Source organism: Acanthochromis polyacanthus, chromosome 23, assembly GCF_021347895.1.
Source record: "Acanthochromis polyacanthus isolate Apoly-LR-REF ecotype Palm Island chromosome 23, KAUST_Apoly_ChrSc, whole genome shotgun sequence".
Lineage (NCBI taxonomy): Eukaryota > Metazoa > Chordata > Actinopteri > Pomacentridae > Acanthochromis > Acanthochromis polyacanthus.
The window spans coordinates 11,066,043-11,085,803 of NC_067135.1; the positions used below are offsets into that span (position 1 = coordinate 11,066,043).

The window sequence follows — 19,761 nt, forward strand, 5'->3', positions numbered from 1 at the left end:
TTAAATCAGCGCTGTCATTATTGCCGATTATATCTGTATTCCAAAAACGCAGTTGGTTGCACAACATTGTTAACCCTTGCCCCACAACTGGCCCATAGAAAATGAAGTAAAAAAGGGGACATTCTGAGCTGGAGTGCAGATATGGACCCAAAAATGTCAACTTAGCATTTAAAGCAAGCCAAGCCACTCTTACGACCCTGTTGGTGGTGTTAAAAGGTATCCAAAGGCTATCAAACTGACAAAGCCTGACCAAGCCGCAGTACATCAAACCCTTTATTACTGTGTAAAATCTGATACATTTGTCTATGTGCATTTTACAGTATGACCACAAAGTTTTTTTTTTTCTTTTTTGCCACAATATTGATAGCTTTCTTTTGTTTCTGGAGGCTTTTTTCCTCGTTAACTTTAGGCCAGTGAAGAGGATTCAAACAAAGATGCAATGCTTCTCTGAGACCGAAGCTCTAAAAGAAGTTAATTTATGGCCTGTTTGGGAGGCAGGTTTGGGCTTGAATACATAATAAGGTAGTGCACCTGCAGCCGCATACAAATGAATGGAAATGACGGTTAGTATTTACGCCTCCCTAAACCATTGGGACCTCCTGATCTGACCACTAATTGGCCAGCAAAAAGAAATGAAGATAGCTTCCTTGTTCAGTGGCTGCTCTATCTGCAAATATCAGGCGCAGGTTGGCGCAGAGCAACGTTGCACCTCCTGTTTAACCATTAATAGAAAAGAGCAACTTCAAGTAATAATAATGCAGTAAATAACAGAAATAGTCTTACTGGGATAATGACAAATGGTCCCTTAAGTTCATGTTTGGAGCCGATAAAGTCATAAAATAGGCCAAGGTTTGATATAGAATTTATTTTTCTGTCAAAACTATTGGTTATTGCAATGTGTGTAAATTGAGTGTATATGAAGTGAGAGCAAAAAATAGAGGGCTGAGAATGACATTAAGTCATTTGTCTGTGTGATTGTTCTGTCTCTTTAAAGTTGCCTCTTTGCAGCTGCTTTATACACTTTTTTGTTACTATTTTGGGTCTCTTGTAGTTACGTCCAGGGATAGTCATGATTGATTGATTAATTGGCAGAAGATGGCGGACATTCATGTCAGAAAATGTGCAACATATAAGCTTTAGTACCTACTTGTGTTAACAGATAAACCTCTTCATCTTTGATGAGATAGAAAACTGCAAACCAATTGTGATTAGCATTGCAGCAACTTCAGGAGGCAGTTGCTCAGACTGCTGACAGTTCCGTGTTGGCAAGCAGAGGGCACTGTGGGAATTTAGCTAGCAATGGGAACCATGACAAAGACTTCTATGCCAGTTAATAGCTTCCATCCGGAGCTCACATGCTGAAGACAAGCTGGAGTTTACTGGAACAGTGATCCTACAGCTGGGCGCCTAAACTATACAAGCTGCTGTTTTGCTGAATGTCAATTAAATAGAATTTTCATCCTGAGTTTGAGCAATACCTCAAAAATAATTCACATTTTTGTTTTCAGACAATGTGAAAAAAATGCCTTAATCAGAGACCAGCGTTTTCTTTGTGGTAATTCAAACTCGAATGAGCTTTCCTGGTTAAAAACAAGCAGAGTAATGGTAAATGCAAAACATGATGAGATGACGCCACTAAAAGCTAGTGATGTTAGCTGAGTGATATGCAGTTGGTAGAGTTTTGTGAGGTTTGACATAGAGCAAACCACACTGCTGTGCAAAGTTTCTGAAAATAGTTTTCGAAGTGGGGATGCAGATTTTCTAATGGCACACAAAATCAGTGATGCTGTCAACATGCGTTTCAGCTCACCTACAAAATGACATCCCTGGCCAGTTGGCATCAAGCATCACAGGAGACTTTCTCATGATGGCAATTTGGTTTATATTGCACATATATGGTGTATAGTTTTGATAAAGACAACAGTAAACAGTAGTTTGAATGCTGAAAACGGTTAGCATTGAATTTTTTGAGCCATATCAACCAGCCTCACTGCCATATAATTGATTTTCCAATAAGAAATATTAATTGAAGCGAAGTTTCTTACCCACAGAACCACCGTAACTCTTTATGCCCTTGTTTCAGTGACTTCTCTGCTCATTCGGTTATCTGTCTGTGCTCTGTAGCCTGACACATTCAAAAGATGCCGGCACACATAAAGATTAACAGTCTTTCACTAATATGTTTGGGTAAAAATTCCATTACAGCACATTTTTTCTGCCATACTTTCAGCCTTGCAGTTCAAAAGAGCTTGTAATGGAACACAAAGCATGAATGCCTCGCAGAAATGTTGATTACAATATCGGGAAGAATGTTTTCAAATTAAAATACCATTTCCCTTTTCATACTTGATAAGATTTACAGAGAGCAGGAGCTTTTTCTTCTTTTTGCAGGCAGATAATTAAAGTCTGTTCACACAGGTGGATGGCTTCACAATGAATCCTCCTATCATGTGAGGTCGCTTCCCCTTTTTCTTAATTAACAGAGGGAATATTTGTAATAGAGGTGGATTCGTTGAGTTGATCACAAGCTGACTCCACTTGTGACTTCAAAATGTATTGCGGCATTTTAGCATCTCCCTCTGTGCTTGTGACTTAGACCAAATTGATTTTCCTAATCAATAGCATAGGATTGGATTTAGGAGTGTGGGAGTTGGGGGTGGGATCTGGCAGGGCCCACTGTGTCAGCCGGGCAGCCGCCTCCTCGACAGTACTCCCCTCTTTCTTTTTTTTGGTGTCTTTTTTTTTTCCTGTCGCTGTCTTTATGAGGCTTTGCTGTCGGGGAACAGTGCATTCTAAATGTGCGCACCTGCTATCCCCGCTTCATCTCAGGCTGCTGTAATGACAGCAGAACTGTGTATCCACTAGCAAATATAAACTTCCCTGCCAGCCCTTTGTCACCTCTGGAATGGAGATGACTGGATTGATGCACCGCCCCAATGGAGCAAAACCGTTTAAATGACAACACATTTTTGTCTCACCTTGAACTTAATTGACTGCCTGAAAGCTGGCGTTTGAAAAGTGCTGACAGAATGACTTCTCTTGTTTGGAAACGGGAGCTATTGACGGCGCCTGTTCTGTGTTGTTTTCAGACTCCTGTCACACTCGCATGCATCTGTGTTTCGCATTCATGAGTAAGAAAGAGTTTGTGCATTACGGATCAGTTCATGCTAGACCTATTAGACTTAATGGGCTTAATGCTGCATTAGTATGTATCACATTCCTGCAGGAAGAAGAAGTGGCAAGTGAGCTCAAGTGCAAATTAAAATACAAAAATCATTATTTGGCTTTGCAGTCTTGTAGCTTATATGTTATTCTAGTCTTTAAAAAAACCTCGTTAACAAGGGACCTGATGACAAGTGTGACCCAGGTATCCACCGAGGTCTCTGTCAGTCGTGACAGCTCTAGGACTCAGTAGCAGCTCGGCTGTCACAGGAGAAAAAGACCAACCACCCCCCTCTTTCTCCTTTACATCCACTTGGTCTTGCCTGTGATGTTGAGCCGCCATGGCGCAACGGAGGAAACTGTGGGATTTCTTAGAGGGGAGCCACAAGACTGTAATCAGTCATTATGTCAGAAGTGAGCCTCGTGAGCCCCCAGCTCCAGCTCGTTCAGCCAAATAATAAGCAGCAGATAACGGCGCGGCTGTGCAGGCAGGAAGTGAGAACCCCATGGGCGAGCGTCAACAAAACGGGGGGCCCTTATTTCCCGTGGTCGGCCTACGCGGGCACGTCAAGTCGGTTCGAGGCCTGAATTCAGCGCTTTATGCTGGCATGCTGAAATTGTTGAGTGTGTTGTTCTGAGACCTAGCTGCAGTTATGGCAAACACCCACTGAGAAAGTTAAGAAAATTATGCGTACTGTCAATTAGGGATCGACTGACGTGGGTTTTTGAACATCGATGCTGAACATTGGCAATCAAGAAAGGCCGATAACCAATATTTGGAACCGATATACATTAAACGTAATTTTTAAACTGCATTTGTTAGCATTACACCCGTCATTGATAACTAGACTTCTTTGTTAGTAAGGATGACTATAACTGGGTGTGGAAAATAGATATAGGAGTGATTAAATCAGGACACTCTCCTCTGTTTATTTAGGTTTGACTGAGATTGATCAGTTTTTCTCCTGTAGTTATGTCTGCTGTTCTTCTCTATTTTGTTAATCTTTCACTTTTCAACCTCTTTTATTGCCCGCTAAGGTCCACATCTGAAAGCATTATTAATTATAGTTTTCCAGACTCTGTTTCAGGTTAATCTGTGGCTGCCTTCTAAGTTGACCATTGGCATAGCTTTAGCCACTGCAAGAGAAGCTAATTGCCAGGTTTGTGGCAACAGGTTGTGTTTCTTGTCTTTTGTGTCTCTGCTTGAGACATATTTCTGAGACCACAGAGTGACTGCAGACAGAGAGAGGAGGCTGCATCAGACCTGAAGTAGCACATTTAATTTAGCAATAGTCGGCCAGTAGAAATAATCATACTTATAATTAGAAAAATGCCAAATGTCAGCCACGATAGTTGCCCAGGCTGATAATTGTTATATCCCTATGGTCTATTATGCTGTTTTAGAGACTTTTGTCTAATGAATAGAAGTAGTGATATGCTTTAGACTTGAAAACTGTGGTAAAATAAATGTAAGAAACTGTTCTTGTTTGTGTTTCTCAGTTCATACTTTGCATTAATTTATTATCAGATACTGAAAGCTTGGTTGAGCCAAAACTACAAACAGCAATGATGGAAATAAGCCGCGTTTATTCCTCTACTTCCTCTAAAGTTTGCTCTGTTTTATTTTAAAACTATATTGGAACTTTATCAAACCCAAAGTCCATCCACAGATGGTATTTGTAAAGATATTCTTGCAGTGTTTAATTCTTCTAAAATGCCACCACAGAAGTGCAGACTGATACTGAATGATATAAACAGGCCCCCATTTTTTCCCCCCTCCACCCTCATGGAGTTTTGTCATTCCATAACAAGGGGTCACAGCCCTCCATTGTCTCTCTATAGCATTCCTCAGCGTTGGTAGTATCGACTGGTTCTGCTGGGTGAGCGGTGCCGTATAGCGTCCATACATCATCGGGGGGAAGACAGAATGACAGACAGTGGGAGTTGAGATGTCAGATCGTCCTCTCCAGGCAATTGACATCCACTCCCTTCCTGTTCTCCGCACTGATACTCCGTCTTCTGACAGACTCCGCATTGATAGTTGCAGCACATTCGACATCTTCACGATTGCACATTTTCTTCCAGGGCATGCTATGGGTGGGTTTAAAACAGACTTTCATAACGATATTCATGTTATTTGTTCATCAACTGCCACATTATAATTGCTTCACTCCTCTATGCATGCAAAGATTGATAGCTAGATTAATCTCATCAAAATGTTAAGCTTTTATAATCTTCTCATGGACCCCTTTTAACCCTCTCATACATAATAAATGCAGCTAAAAGTCAGGTTGACACCGAGCAAATAGCTTAACACAGTAACATGCTTGTTCTGCTTGGAAAATATGAAACTGCAGCATGCCACTAGACAATGAGCTCGCTCGAGTCAGTGGAGGTCAGCCCTTTATGGAATTTCTGCCTATAATGATTAATAAGGTGGGTGTAGTTATTGCTTTGGAAGTCATCAGTGGATTGCTGGAGTTAAGCAGTCATCTGTAATCCTGTTTTATTACACCTGTGCCTGCAGATTCTCTTCCTTAATGCTTTGTTCTGTCTTTTTCTGTTAATTCTGTGCACTGTGCAGTTTCTACTAATGAACAGCCTTTTATTGATTGGTATAGACAGCAAGGATAACTTTGTTCCATTTATTCCTTTAGCTGTTCGGTCTCTTCCCGAAGCGTCTTGAGACAATGCACCACTTCTGACAGTTTCGAAGCAAAGGTCCATTTAGCAGAGGCTCTGTTGTCACTCACGTGCCGCCGTGAAAGGTTAGCCTCCTGTAATCTTGTTTATGTTTTTGGTCAGAAGTAAGCTTCCCTAAGCCAGCTTTGTGTCAAACACAGCTGGAGAGGCCTTTACAATTGCAGCAGAGCAGAAATAATTGGTCCAGCGGCTCGGATGCAGCCGTGACACACAGGTAATTTGCTAATTTCTGTCTCTCGGCTGGTGTTATCAGTGTTGGACGCCGCAGTGTTCAGAAGGAGTGTGTAAAAATAATTCACACTCTTCGAGTTGCTTCGGTGGAAATGGGAATTAAACGGGTCAAACTAGGTTTTGCTTTGGTTTTGGTGTCAGTTGCAGTTTTCTAGTATCTGATTGTATCTTTGAAGGGGAAAAAATCTAATTGCAATCTGTTATTTGACCATATCCTGCTGTATAATACCTGTGTCTGCACTCTCATCACCATATCCCCAGTGTAGTTACAGTAACTATACTGTGGATTTCATATAGTCAACATGAGTCCTGCATACATGATGCAATAACAGTCTGAAGAGAAGCCTTTCCCCTGCTGCTGACTTTGAGCAGGCTACCAGCTGGTGGGGAAATTTGGATTGGAAGGCCCATAGAAGCCACTTTTAATTATACCAGTAGTAAAGGTTGAAAGTGAGGAGGAATGAAGTGCTTTTTTGTGCATTGATTTTTCCTCTGCATCTGCGGACGCCCCGGAGAGAAGGAGAGACGATTGTAACCTTCTCTATCGCTGCACTGCAGGCAAACAATGAAGCCTGTACATATGTTTTTTTTTTTTCCCTGCATAGCATTTAATATGAGACCATGTACATCAAACTATGATTCTCATCTAATTAGGAAATGCCTGTGAAATGAAAGGACTTCAGGCAGGTCTGGACAGAGGCCACATGAGCACTTTATCTTGATGGAGTTTTGGTGGTATTTGTGATCTTTTTTGACGTCTGACAAACTTTGGCCGAACGCTTTTGTAACCTGGATGACAAGGTGTGACAAAGCTTGTGGACGGACCTTTTGAGCTCCAGCTTTACCCCTAAGGATTCATACCAATTTCAGGTGCAGTTTGCTGCGATCGTAAGCCTTTATTTTGGCAGAATGTCACCTCACCTGGGTATCAGGACAGAGACTGCCACCTTGATTGCCCTCAGGTCCCCGCAGGATTCCTGCCCGACTCGGCGACTGCAGATGACTCTGGACTATAAAAAGATCAGTTCCTTTGGAAGCAGATGACAGCCTTTGCTTGTTTTCAGATTACACCTCCTCTAGTTTTTCTTGAAAACTTCCCCTGACCACGAGCTTTGCACTTTCACACCAGCAGATGCGACAATTCGTCATGCATAAGAAACCCCACTCCGGCAGCCATCTGTCTCCTTGTGTCTGCTACCATGCACTGTCAGTTTGTTTTCATATACCCATATACAATTTTAATGGCATGCAAAATATGCTGAACAAATCTCCTGACCTGCAGACCTTGCTCTAAAATCTCATTCTCGACCTATGCACGACCCATGTAACAGAAACCGTAAAATATGCTGACGGTCAACATATATAGTTTCTTCTTGTGGAAAGGTTTGCTATTTAGTGTCTTGCTATACCGTTACCTCCACGGGGTAGCTGGAATGAGTTATTATGCCCAGTTAAAATGAATTTGACTCCCCGAACCTGATTCCTACATGACCTAACAAAAACATCTCAAACCATAACAGGTAAAAGGCAAGGGGGTCAAACGGATTACTTTAACTGCTCTTGGAACTGATACCAAATTTAGGAGGCATTTCTCCATTTCACAAAGTCAGCTGGCGATATGAAAACCTGTGCATATCGATTAAAAATACTTCAAATTCAACCAAGCATGTTGATAGTCAAGAATGTCAGTCTTGGACAATTGTAAAAGTTGTCTAGTGACTGCATTGAAAAAAATCTTGCTTTTTTTATTATATCAGTATCTAATAACTGGTATGACTGAGACTGACTAAAGATTGTGGTTGTTGCAGATAAACAATGGGTAAGCTTGATTCAGATAGCGTTAAGACAATAACACACATACTTATATTTAGGGAACAGGAATAAAAACAGTTGGTCATTCAATTTCTGTTAATAATTTAAAAATAATTGACACTTTATTGAAAATAAATTAGCTGATAAAACAGATAAGAGACATTTATGCAGTGCATCTTTCTGTTGAATACTATCACAACCCAAAGAGTTCAGACTACATACAGTTAGTGTTGGCAAACAGAGAGCATTGTGGGAGTCTAGCGAGCAACCGGCACCATGACAAAGACTTTTTAATGCTGACTAGCCTGTACCTATGTATTCTGGTTGAGCCAAAGATTGGGACAGCACAGCTATAGACCAATGCAACATGTATTCAAGCCACAGTAGGTGCTTTTGGCATGTACGTCATCAAAAATGATTAGATCAGCATGGAATTATACTTGCTGTACTATGTTGTTCATTAACTTTTGATTAACTGATGAGGCTTTTGATAATCAGTTGAGAAAATTGTTCAATTTTCTCCATTGGGGAAGGATTACAGGTAGTAAAAAGCCAATAATCAATTACAGGTTTGTGACTGGAGATGAACTTTGGCCTTGCATCTGCCACCCTACAGGCTAGTTGTCCAACTTGCTTTTTACAAGGTGCACCATTTTATGTACTAAAATTGTGAGCTGTAAAATTGTCTCCTACGGACATCATTTTTAAGATACTGGGCTCCAAAGGTGTGCACTAGGCTGGGCTGTGGTTGCAACAGCCCATTTGCCGCCAAATGTGGCTATGGAAAGTTTCCCATGATTGCTGCAGTTAGATCAAATTAAATTTCTTCACAACCTTTGATGAAGAAAGAAAATTAACTGTATTGTTCAAACCAGTGTTGTTGCTGTGTGAAGGTTCTGTACGAGTCCTTTAAAAGTATGCAAATAATTAATTATTGTGGAGGTTTACATGTTTTGTGATTTTATTCTGGTGGTTTTTCTAGATGTCCAGAAAGCATTTTTGTTTTCCACTGTATTATTGTGTCATTAGACAACACTGGTAATGTATTATCAACCTATGAGTATAGAGGGAAAGCTCTAGCAGATGCGACTCGAGTTAAGAAATGATGACAAAATGCAAATCAGTGGGCTCATTCTTTGTTTGACTAGCTGCTAGTCAGACGATATGCAAATGATTTACACGATGTAAATAAGTAACAGAAGATAAGTCTGGACTTCAGATGAGATGTTTCAGGCAGGTAAGGGGCAGTGTTTTCTGCAGGAGAGAATAACTCTCTTTCGAGTGATTTTGTCGGTTTGCAGACCTTGTACAAGCACAAAAAAGCTCAAATCTACTAAAAGAAAGGAAAACTGCTATAAAAGATAACATGGGCTCTCTCGTGATGAATGGCATAACCAATGCTACTTTCTGTGAATAAAAATCTTCAGATGTGCTCCTAAATGGACAACTTTCGGTTGCAGTGCATTTTCAACAAGTAGATGTAGCTGACAGAAGTTGCGTTATTTTTCGTAATGAGATGATAATTTGTAATCTTCAAATTAAGTAAAGCTACTTCAAAGATCCAGTTGCATTTGCATGCCTTTAATCCTGTTTTCAGTCAGTAAAAACTGGTTTCCTCAGAACACTGCTGCTCACTAGTTTGTATAGTTTTTTCCTCCTTTTTCCCAGCTTCATTTTTTTTTCTTGGCACAGCAGTCACAACCCTGTACAGGCAGTGACATTCTGACATTAGAGGTGGGATTTGGGGACTTTAGGGGCACTTTGAGAGTGTAGCGAAAAGGTTGTCCATACCTTGTTCAGTATTTTGGAGAGAGAGTGCACACATACAGTAGACCTCTCGAGCTTTTCTTTTATACCGCGCTGCCATTTCTCATAATTATGAGCATAAATCCACCTTTTTCCATGCATCGAGGTCACGCATTAGCAAGAATAGCAATTCATTTCATTTCAGTTTGGGTGACCTGATGAGAACGTGGACTTTATCTTCTCCTGCAGCGAGGATGAATTCAATGCAGCTCATCTTGTAACATTAAAGACAGTCAATTGCCACATACTACCACAGAAGCCACTATCATGGAATAAATTCAGTGCAGGCTTTGACTGATAGAAAAATGCCTATCATTCTTACTGAGCCTTTGCTCTCCTCAGGGCTACGTGTTTAATATGACTCTACAAATGTGATTTAGCGGGCAGATAGCCTTGGGCCTCTGGGGTCACAGCTGAAGAGACCGGTGGTGTGTAGTATGTGGCAACAACACATGTAGGTTAAGGTTATCTCGCTCATGTTTTCCTCCATAAAAAGGTGTGGACGGGGTTTGTGTTGGAAAACAAACTAGTCTTTCAGCTTCGCTTCAAGGGCAGACAGCAAAACATTTCCAGATTATTTCACAAATTTCCTCCCTTCTGTGATAATTTGCCGCTTTCTCACAGACATACCCTTTCCTGCATCTTTTTCCTGAAAAAATTGTGTTGCCGAGCATCAAATTCATGAGACATGTTTTCCGTCAACTCTCATCCCACCCTGTCTATATTCATCCTCGATTCAATTACTTTTTGGATTCAGCAGAGACTCGTTCTATGCTATATTGCTCTCCGATGCGTTTTGCTACCCCACAGATTTATGTCGGAGCTGAAGGATGGCTGTCCAATTTTCTGCATGGATGACAGTGCTGGTGGCATTGTGTGTGTGTTTTAAAAGCTCTTGTCAGATGTGCGTTAAAGACGTATGGACCACACTGCCATGTAATTCTTTCAAAGACTGGCCATTTGTGTCACATCCTGCCCATTAGCTTGTGTATGGCAGTGGTTTGTCATGCGAGTTCCTTTGGTCTGCCTGTGTGTGTGTGCTCTGCTATGCATTGTGCTGCATTTGAAATGATAATTCAGTGGCTGTGCAGGCATGTCTTAGCACTTGCTCGAAATTGCCTGAAGAAACGTTCCCCCAGGTTATTAATTTCAGAGATAATAAAAAAATTACCATCTGAATGGTCACTTTGTTAATCCTAGTAAATGAGGAGTGAATGCCAAACTGGAAATTAGTCATTTTTTGTGCTGGAATTTTTTAATTTTTGCAGAAGAGCTGATTGAATTTGGATAGATCTGGCACGTACTGGGGGATAAATGGAATAAAACCACACTGCACTACATTATAGTGTAGTATATAACTCACTGTTCATTTACTCTGACAAGTCTTCCAAGTCTTTCCAGCGTAATTTCGCAGCTATTCTTAACTATTCACCTATGAAGACCTGTAAGTCCACATTACACCCAATTTTGAGCCTGAATAGTCAAAGTTATCTGAGCAGAATCAGTCTGCGGCAGTAACTGTAGACAGCCTCGGTCCGTCACATACCAGCAGACAGCTTCCCAGCATGAGGTCACACAGCCCATTACTGTGCCGATGCAGTTATGTCTTTCTTTGTAGTCGCAGTGAAAAGTTGACATGGCCCTCGATGACCACCCCCTTTCCTCACAGGGGTCCTGCGATATCTCGGTTGTCTCCTTCCAGGCCTGAATGGGCGCATTGTGCTGCTGCCCGCCGCTGTTGTGCAGACCACTAGGTCCTCCACGCACACCTGTCAAGCCATGTCCTTGGCGCCTTGGGTGCTGAGACACTCCAGAGCCCCCCTGCTGCACACATGGTCATTGAACCCTCGCAAGACCCTTACAAACACACATGCACACACCTAAAAGCAGCCACATAGGCACAAATAAACACATGCGGTTAAGTGAAACCTACGCAAAGACACAGGCGCGTATACACCAGGACATACACAATTGAATTTCACATAAACAGAGCTTGCATACATTCACACACACCAACACACACACACAAAGCTGAGTTTATTGGAAACACATCTTGCTCCTTATGCCAAGGTTATATTCAGTGTGCAGGTCTGCTTCAGAATTCAGAAAGGGTCAAGTTCCATGTTTGTCAGAGCGGGGAGGGCAAGGGCACAGAAGGTTGGTTGGGGTGCACATGGAAACAGGATTCAGGAGTAAACTACCTGTAACTCGATCCACGTCTTCAATCAGTTGCAGATTTTCTGTTGAGGAGAGAAGAGGCCGATGTGGAATAGTTAGAACAGAGTCCCTTTCTCACTAGTGCATACCGTATATAATGACACAAGTCCTGAATGGAAATTCCTCAGCAATTACCAAGTGATAAATGTAGTACTTTAAAGCTGAAACAGTGATTTATCAGCCAAACAAGATTTGAAAATGTCAGCTTGGGCTTCTCAAAATTAGTCATTCTTGTCAGTTTTCTGTCATTTTGTCCTGCAAACTATCAACTGATCGTTTGACATTAATACATTACAGATTAATTATTGATGGTCATTTTTAGTTGAAACTTTGAATCATTATAACTGTGACAAATAAATGTTTGTAGGTTTCCAATCTAAATCCAAGCAATTCAAAGGAACTTTTTCTAACACTTAATTAAAAGCATTGGTGCAAGATTTAAATATATATAGAATTTAATGACTGAGCTAAAACTTTAAAGTTTAAAAGTCTTTTTGTGATGGTTGTGTTGCATCAGCTTAATATTGTGTGTAATTTAAACCCAGATTTCTACGTTAGTTGGTTAAAGACTAAATTGCGGTAACTCAATAATATTGACTTAATAGCCTGATATTTTCTTCACCCTTTTTCAGCTTCAATTATTTGATTAAATTTCTCAACTTCTTAACTAATTTCAAAATAATGGCAAGTAATTAAGTATATAACACTTAAAAAAAAAATCCTTAATTTTATGAGTAGTCAATATAAAAACTTGCATTCATGCTACTAATCATTAAGTAATTAAGAAATACTTTGGATTGTGGTGGAAAAGCTAATTATCTGAACTCAATATAGTTTGTTGTTTAAACATAATTTCTCTGAAAGTTGTCATAACTTGAAAATATTGATACAATTTGCCGTGTTAGGTATTTCTTGTTGCACTCAAACATTATTTTTTAGTGATTCTGACTTATTTCATTTTAAACTGAATCCTTTTGAGTTTTAGATACATTTTTGATCAAAATAAGCAAATAGAAAATTACACATTGGACTATAAGCGCTTGCAACTGGCATTTTAACTTTTTACAAGACCACTTTACTAAACAAATCACTGTAATCTACAAAAAATATTGAATCTGTTGATTTTAAAATGAAAATAAATTCCATTTTATTGTTTACATCAAAGCACAATGACATTGTTTTATGCAACACACTGAAAGCAGTATGTGTGTGTGTACATCATGACCCCCATTGAAGGTAATCTTCCTTTTTGATGTCTTGAAGCGCTCGAGTGCATCCTGCCCGTCTCCCTGAGAGTCTCTTCATGGCCTTGCACTGGTAGCCCTCCACAGAACAAGTGTGCTTCTCCATGTGACGTTATCATCAAAGCGAAATGCTAAATGGCTGATTGTACATGCACACGACGTGCACCCTCGTGAAGGACCTATGGTGTCAAGTCCCACTTGTCACCCATACAATTTTCCCCTCTATTGACTTTTATGTTCTGCTGCAAGGTTGGTCATCGCGGTGGGAATATGTATGTATTCCAAATAAAGACAAGCGTGATTATCATAATGATATTCCTCAGCTCAGGTAAACAGCTCCCTGGCCCCCAGTGGAGGTTGGGGGCGAAATTGCTGTGTAAGTGTATGGCATTTTGACTGCTTATTTTGGACCATATATTTCATGCATTTGAGCATCATAAAGCCGTTTTAAGACTCTACAATGAGCTTGCTGGTGAGATATGTGATAACAGAAATCCTATTCGGGCTTGAGAAGCAATCGAAGCCCTGTGGACTGGAAAAAAAACAAAACAAAACAAGAAATTTACATGAATATTCAAACACATGGGCTTGCATACACCCACGTCTCAAAAATTTACAACAGAGGTGCTGTGTTGCCACTTTGGCTAAACACGTTAGTCCGGAGGCTATGTGTGTTTATCATGTAAGTCTCATTCCACAAACAAATGCGCACAAACAATAACACGCTCATGCATACAATACAGAGGGACCTACACGCGCATATCCCAAGGTTCATCCCTCTCCAATTAAGGGCAATTAGGGTCGGTGTGTAAGAAAGTCTTCCGGGGATGGACCGCATTGTTCGCTGCTGTACGTCCCTCGCCGTCTCTTCTCATTTGTATGCCAGAGCAAGAGAGAAAAGTAGAAGCTGAGGGAGGAAAAAAAAAGATTAAGATCGAGGAGATGTGGGGCAGAAACAGAAGAGAGAAGTGGATACCGAGAAAGTGAAGAAGCTGAGAATGAGAAAGCAGACGCGTAACTATACATAATCTGCCTGCAGTCGCCAGCAACCTCAGTCAATTGTTATCAGCTTTCCTGAATTTAATGTGACCCTTGGGGGTAGGGATGCTGCCCATGCATTATAAATGCTGCCCATTGACTCCGGTTGGTAAGCTTCCCCTCTCTTCTGAATGAGCAGTCCCTCCCTGGCTATGAATACTGAAACTGATGATGGCGACGTAACGCAATTTGTTGAACTCACATTTCACCAACAAAGGTCTTGTTTGTGTTTCACACTTTGATGCAGAGATGAATTGTTCCCCCGCTTTGCCGTCGCTCTGCTAAACTCAGATTTAGGCATTTAGAAATATACGCTGGCTCCTTTCTCACAGTGCGAGAGGTGTAATAGTTACATTTGGTGGAAGTCATGGTATGTTATACTGGAAGTGCAGTTTACCTGAGGGCGCAAGGGAAATTTTTATGAAGCTCGGTTATTTCTGTCTCTCCGAGCGGCTCATTTTAAAGTCTGTATAATCTATGAAATAGCTGCAAGTAGGCGAATAAGCAGCGCATATTGAATACTACACAGAAAAGTATGTAGGTTACTCAGGGCTGTCTGTACTTGTAAGAAGATGCCACCATTTCAATACATTTTCTGTTCATTAGCCATATCTCCTTTGCCTTTGGCCTCAGCATGCACAGGCCAGCTTGTCAGTTACAGTGTCACAACTACAGGGTCATTTAATTTAGAGCCCTGCTCCGCCGATTAGGGCTTTTGTTGTGAGCAGCCGTGACTACTGTAATGCGGGTGTTTGGGTCAGCGATGGGCACAATAGCTTAGTTACTCTCGCTGACTTCCTCACTATTGCCGCTCCCTCTCTTTCTCAGCACATTTTCCACTTGGCTGATAAAATAAGCCACTCTTTGATGAGCTTTCGGCAGGCCACGGCGCTGCGCCTCAGTAAATGCTTTTATAAAGACACACCACAGGCTGTCGACTTGGATCAGTCATACAGCGGCTGCATGCGTCTGCCGCTTTCCTCATATGTGCTGTTGTTTCCTGATTGCAGGTCACTTTGGCGCACAATGACGAGCAGGGATGGGAGTTTTTTTTGGTGTTCTCCAAGACTGCACTACTCTCCGACAGGGAGAGTATTGTTAGTCCTGCCCTGCTTCTCCACATTTGGTCAAATTCATGCTCCAGTACTCTCCATCGTGATTTGTTGACTACCTTAAAACAGTATGAAGCCTGAGGCTGAAGTAACCAACAGCTGCAGAGGAGCAGACGGCGAGTGTAGCCAATCTGGAAAAACAGAGTTTATTGTAGATTTTGTCTTACAGGCATCATGAATAGCTTTGAAGTCATATTTGCTCCCATTTTCCCTTTGCTGTTCTTGTCATTTACCTTTGTTTTAATGTATAAAGCAGCTGCATTGAGTGTGTACTGCAATTACATTCCGTGGTATCATTTTTTTGCAGTTGATTAAGGATTTTATGATCGTGTTTTTTCATCCGAGTCATTTCATGTTTAGCATCTGCCATACCAAGTTTCACTGCAATGCCATTTTCCACACAGCAAGCATATTAAAGTCCTTTAAAGCAAGATACAGTATATGTTGACAATGAATTACCTCTGCAACGCATTAAGATGAGTCAAAGCTGTTCCTTAAATTTTATGTTGACGGTCATGAACTTTGTAGCACAACAGGTCATCGTCTGAAGTGCAGCATTTCAAAAATAGGATGTACTGTGGCTCCACAAACTCTAAAAGACAGTAAAAAAACTGTATTCTCTACATGCGTGTCAGAAAATATGCATCGTAGATCAGCTGCAGTACATGGTCGCACCACCAGGTGGACCATCGTACCGTGTAATACTGTAGCAACCAGACGAGAGGTTCACTCGGATTACATGGAGTTTTGTTTTGTCAAGAGCATTGTGGAGTGTTAATTAGCAATGGGCACCATGACACAGATTTCTGTGATGCTTAATGACCTCTTACCGAAGCTAATTTGTAAATTTGCATCCAAAAGGATCGAGTTTAGGTTCTTGCTGATACCAATCGTTTAAAAAAAAATGCAAGTGGCGATCCCATTTTCCAAGCATCATGAATAGCGTTAAAATCATGTTTTGTCTTCTGTAGACTGGGTTTTATCGTATTGCACTGTAAAGAGACACAGCAGGTACTGTTCTGCTGTATTTCTAACACAGTTGCTCCTCATGAAGTGCTTGCTGACTTCAGGATTCTCCGACATGTAGTATTAAACCATGCTGGTAGCTACCACTACTAACCGTGGGTGCCTCCACATCCGCAAACCCCGACATCAAAAGTATAACTGGCTTAAATTCATGTGAAAAGCATTGTTTCTCTCGCTCATTCTTGTCCTTGTTCTTCAGTAGCGCTCGTGCTGCTCTTTTGTTGCATTTTCTTTTATTTTTTACCTGTAGTTGGTGAGGAAAAACGCTACAGCAGAATGCTTTATTTAGTCAAGAAAACCACTGAGCTACTAATTATTTTGTGTGCTTTTGTGCAGGTGTGCAATTGCTTGTTCAGACTTAACACTCTGTACTCGAGTTCAAGTGTTCTACATGCTTTAGATGCGTTTATATAGTATCCATAAATTAAACTAAATCAGTAATGGCTGGCTCCGTCATCTTTGATGAATTCAGTTTATCAGCATCAACAGAGACTTTGTAAGATAATTAAGGTCGTGAGGTCAACTAATTTATTTGTATGCTTTGAGGGAAAAGCTGCTACTTTGTGGAAAAGGCATACACATAACGACTTGAGAAAAATTGCTACTGCACATCACATTGTTGTAAGCCCATGATAGCTTCTCCCCCTGCTTTAATGCTTCCTTTAGTGTTGTTGAAATGATCATTATAAGGGATGATTAAGCCCTAAATCTTACACGCAGGAGGAAAAAAAAGAATTGTTACACCCAACATTACTGTCAGGCGTGGTCAGAAATATAGTCTGCTGCAGCACGACCACACTTAGCAGCGATACCCAGCACACCGTACCACAATGAATCACTTTTGGAGTGTGAAATCAAATTTGGGTGTAAGTTCATGGCAGTGAAAGCTGGATAGTCATGCTGTGTTTCATCACTTTGTAATTTAGAAAGCACTCCCTTCGCCAGGGGAACTGAAAAACTGAGTACAGTAGATAATGTGACAAAGAAAGGGCCAATTTTCTGTGTGTTAATGCCATAGAGTCACTACATATAGTACCTCCTTTTGCACTCATGCATTTCAGCAATAGGCAATCACTCACTTGGAGATATCTAGTGATCCTGGCTGCAGGATCACTTGGCACTCCAACAAAAATCTTTCACACTACTGTCAGCTCGCTTCTGCTCCAACTGGTTGCAGCCAGAGAAAAGTTAATGACATGATGTAAAATTAATCCCGCTCTCAGTCTCGTCTCATATTGGTATCTCAGCAGGCCTTCTTTTCCCATGAAAACCTTTTACATTCCCTATTTGAAATGGGCTCTGTCAGGATATTTGAATGCAGAACTCTAAAATGTAAGTAAATGCAGAATTGTGACAAAAATCACTTCCATTTGGTAATCGCCTCATGCCAATTTCAGAAATGCAGTTCGCGGGTAGAGTTCAGATTTGTGTGCGTTAGTATTCCATCAATACAGGCATTATTATTATCTGTAATAAAAAAAAACAAGGAAAAACTATAAAATAACAGTTATATTTATTTTATTTTTTAAATTTAAATGCAGTAAAAAAATCTGGAATATTTTGGTTAAATGTAGAAGACTTACCATTCGTAAAAATTCTCATTTTTGATGTGGATGTTATTTACAGTTTCAGTTTGTTATTTTTAGGGTTTACATGTGAGTTAATACTTTTTTCTTGTGTCTTTACTTGAAATTATCTGTAATTTAAGAAAACTGGCAAAAATCTATAAAATATTAGTAAATTGTTAATGAAAACTACAGTTAAAAACTGTTAGAAAACATTTTGTACAGTGCAACTTTAAATCACAAATGCAATATTGTGGACAGAAATCGCCCGTATAATCCCATCTTTGTGTTGTAATACCAGCTATGTGGTAGTACAAAGCTAAACCACCCTTGCTGCCTCCATTAATGAGCATCCTGGCGTTGATAAGCAGCTTGCTCCACTGATGTCATGTCAGGTCATTCTCTGTACGTAGTTCATTGCCACTGCATATCTTTGGAATGAATATCCTGGTAGTAATGGTACACGATTGCCTTGGGTGCCTGGCGTGTACTTCCCTGGTCCAAAACTCTTTGAAGATATTTTGGAAGCTTCAGTTCCCGGCTAGTGCCAGTGCTTTAACACCGATGATTACAAGAGAGCAGTACGTTTGGCTCCAATACTGTTTCTGCTCAGTGAGTTAGACCAGGCAGAGGAGCAGTGGATTTTTATAAGAGCTAAATGTGAGGAATAAAATAATAAAAAACCTGCACAATTACTGCAAATTAGACAAAAAGATCCAGTGATCGTACATGATAAAACCCAACTATGGCTCATTACACTGTCCAGAATATGATTTTTATCTTCTGCTGTGTGTGAACCGGGTGTCCTTTAGTGCAACAGTTTGTGATCGCGATTGTTGCAATATGGTGCAGTTGTGTTCCTTTCCAAACACTTCCAGGACTGCTAAATGACTGGCAGATGCTCTGTTGACCAAACTAGTTTGAGCAGTTCGAGCTGAATTGACCTATAGCATCTGCTTCCTCTGCCAAAGACTCAAATTTGATCAAACATAATGAACAGCAGATTTGATGAAGCACAGCCCCGGCTCTTGTTCGGAAGCCAAGATCGGTTGGCCATTGTGCCCAGATGATATTTAGAAATCTGGCAATATAACTGAGATTTGTCTTCTTGTCTTTTTTTCTCTTGTCGCATCTCTGCACAGTTTGACATAAAGGGACAATTTTTGCTCTGCATGATTTTGTTTGTGCAATGCTTTCTTTTTAGTAATTTTCAAATCAGTGCTTTTTAAAAATAGGTTGACATGTGATGGACAACCTTCATATTTTTTTAAAAAAAGTCCCTTTAATTCCAGTATCTACCTAATTTGCATAATAAAACAGTACTTCTAATTGATCCTTTTAATTTTAGCTCATTATTCAAGACCACAACCTGCCATAGACACCTCAATTACAAAAGCGCTCGTCAGTTCATGATTGCATGTGAGATTTAATTATAAATCATGTAAATATTGTTTGCATCACAATAAGAATGTGTGTTGCAGCAGGGGAACCGTCCTGTTTTGAGTGTGGAATTAACCCTCATGTATACGTTTGGTTTGTTGAGCGGCAAAAAACGAAAACGACGGCCGAGAGAAAGTGGCGAAAGATGGATTGATGTGCCGGCTAAAGAGGCAGAGAAGGAGAGCAAAATGTGCACGGGGGGAAACGGGAAAGGTGACGAGGCGAGGCAGTCATCAAAATGCTAATGTTGTATGGGATATTTACTGCAGAGTGTTAATGCAGTTTAAAACAGGCTCTTTGTCCTGCAGCCCATCACCGAGCCCCTGTTGGGCCCTAATAAATCAGCCATTAAAAGCTGATGTGACCTGAATAGCTCTTCATACAGCCGCTCTAGCACCAGTGTGG

At 40.7% G+C, this 19,761-nt stretch overlaps 1 protein-coding gene across 7 annotated transcripts in view; it reads left to right on the forward strand.

Annotated features, from left to right (window-relative positions):
- The window catches only part of LOC110962602 (adhesion G protein-coupled receptor L3-like), a 266,798-nt gene that overhangs the window by 6,565 nt on the left and 240,472 nt on the right, over positions 1–19,761 (forward strand). The window lies entirely within an intron of this gene.